This window comes from Triticum urartu, chromosome 6A (genome assembly GCF_056163025.1).
Source record: "Triticum urartu cultivar PI428250 chromosome 6A, HENAU_Tu73, whole genome shotgun sequence".
Taxonomy (NCBI): Eukaryota; Viridiplantae; Streptophyta; class Magnoliopsida; order Poales; family Poaceae; genus Triticum; species Triticum urartu.
In genome coordinates this window covers 32452287-32454925 of record NC_141878.1, presented here as the reverse complement: position 1 = coordinate 32454925, position 2639 = coordinate 32452287, and the positions used below count along the sequence as shown (strand labels likewise).

The window sequence follows — 2639 nt, the reverse complement described above, 5'->3', positions numbered from 1 at the left end:
AGCTTTGACGCGCATGGCATTGGTCGTCATATCGGTGAAGGCAGGGCCCTCCTTGCCGGCGAGGCGGTTGCTGCGGCGCAAGGTATATTTTTATGTGCATGCTGGATTGTTGGTACTGCACTGTGTGGGAGAGAACGAAGGAAGACAAATCAAATGGCTGTCTACAGTTGTATCGGGTGGCTGCGCTGCCACTGGCCAAAATTTCGGCCGGGAGGTCGGCGCCTACCGTCTATGTTTTTATGTAGTCCAGAAATAAATAAGCACCCAACGACGGTACGGTATTGCCCCCCCTTCCGTTGCGCGTCTCGCGCCGGCCGGCCTGTGCCAAAACTCCAGATCGATCCAGAGAAGAAGCCACGTCTCCCTGGGGTTAGGGTTCCACGGCAAGAGCGAGCAAGTCGCGAGACTCGACGCCGAATTGCAGGTGCATCAGGGCCAGCCTTCTTCGCCGCTGTGCTGATCTCCTCTTTCTCCATCCCTGTTCGTTCGTGTGGAAGAAGGGAAGCAAGGGGTGGTGTTCGTCGGATCATCTTATCGCCGCCACCAGCCCACCGGCAGTTCGACAGAATGCTTCACACCAGCACGGCCGGGAAATCGTCGAATTCGAAGTCCAGCGAGGAGGACCGGATCAGCGACCTGCCGGACGACGTCCTGCACCACGTTCTTGGCTTCCTGCGGGCCGATCAGGCGGTGCGCACCTGCCTGCTTGCTCGCCGCTGGCGCCACCTTTGGAAATCGATGCGTTGTCTCCGCATCAACGACATGGGGAGCTGGAGGAAGAGCACCGACGTCTTTCGTAACAGGTTCATCAACTGCCTGCTGCTCTTCCGAGACCCTGGCTCGACTCTAGATGAGGTTGAGATCGTGTATAATTATTCAGAAAAATACCGCCATTTTAACAACGGTGGTCCTCCTTGGGTCGACACTTGGATTCAACATGCTTTGTCAAGCCAAGCTCAGGTGCTCACTGTCAAGCTCCCTGAGAGGGCGTACTTCTTTTTGTGCCCGTATGGCCCTCTCATATCCCGGTGTTTGAGAACATTAGAGATTTCTGATGTGAAATTGAACAGCAACTTCCTAGATTTTTCAAGCTGTTCAGAATTGGTGGATCTAAAAATAAAAGACTGCACCTTAGATGCTAGTAGGATCTTGTCCCTGTCCTTAAAGCATCTGAGCATCAACGGATGTGCTTTCGCACCTTATGATGATGTCCGGATTCGTATTTCTGTACCAAATCTCGTTTCGTTGCAACTCATAAAAATTGCAGGTAGAACCCCATTGCTCGAAAGCATGCCGTCACTAGACTCTGCAGTTATCAGGCCTTGCAACTTCTCTGGGGATAACTGTGATAATGGTGTTGCTGGGGGTTTTGTGGTATTTGTGAAGATTGTTGTGGTACCGATGACCACAATGATGGTTGCATACTTTTTGGAGGTCTGTCTCATGCAAAAAACTTGGAGTTGATTCAAACTTATCCACGAATGGTAAGCTTACACATACTTCCATCTTAATTTTCAATAATCCAGAAGTGTTCTACAATTGTCCCTATCGGGATCTGTAACCATCTTTGTGTATCAGTTAACAACACAAAAGAAGTGTGGGCACAGGTACCACCAGACGACCTCTTATGTATCATTGCACAAATGTTAGAAATTCTTGATACATATGTTTATGCGATTGCACTTTGGGGTCTGACAACATTCTAGTTGAGAAAGTCATGTGATACCGAGAATAACCATTCAGACAACATGTGCATGATGTGAATTCCTAAAGATATATGAACATTTGTATGTAAATGTAGAGGTAGTTGCTAATATGAGATGCTGACATTGTATATACGCTTTCTCTAGGTATGAATTTTAAATAATTATCCAAAGATCCTTAGCTGTAACTGCTTTGCCCTTTGTTCAGTTTATTTTCAGAAGGGATTTGACATGGTGCCCTACATTTAGTAAGTTAAAGACATTGCTGATGAACCAGTGGTGTGTGCGACCTGACCTCAGTGCACTAGTTTGTATGCTAGAGCATTCACCAGTTCTTGAGAATCTGACACTTCAATTGTGTAAGGTATTTTTTTTCAAGTGGACAATTGCAGAGTTACTGTAAAGTTTTTGTGCGTGATTGATGGATATTGGTGAAACATTCTTTTCTACTACAGCAAGGAAAACGTAAACGTGCATTGGAAGTGGAAGAAAATCCTGGTTTATTGGAGAAACCAGCGGCTATTTCAGGGTACCTGAAGATTATCAAAGTCAAATGTGAAGGGATTGATGACAGGGTTTGCAAAGTTTTGAAGTTCTTGAGTACATTTGGCATAGAAATTGCTATTCAAAGGACTAACGGATAGTCAGAGAATATGTAGGTTAACTTGTGACTATCTTTCTGGTTTTGATATACAGTTTAGTTGTATGGAAAGCCTTTATATAAGAGCATCTCCAACAGCCACATAAAAATTTCAAGCCCAATAAAAGTTATAGCGCGTCACTGTAGCACTTTTAATGCGTCGGGACCAACATTGCTTTAGCAGACGCCCAAAAGCGCGCGCCCAGAAAAGCACGCAGTGCAAATTGTGAAGTGCGCGCAATCCGGAGCCTAAAATATGCTGCGCGCGATAGCGTTTTTAAGCGCGTGCCCAAAAC

At 46.3% G+C, this 2639-nt stretch overlaps 1 pseudogene; it reads left to right on the top strand.

Annotated features, from left to right (window-relative positions):
- Positions 1–317: 317 nt before the first annotated feature.
- On the top strand, positions 318–2347 carry LOC147963544 (MEIOTIC F-BOX protein MOF-like; annotated as a pseudogene).
- Positions 2348–2639: the final 292 nt, after the last annotated feature.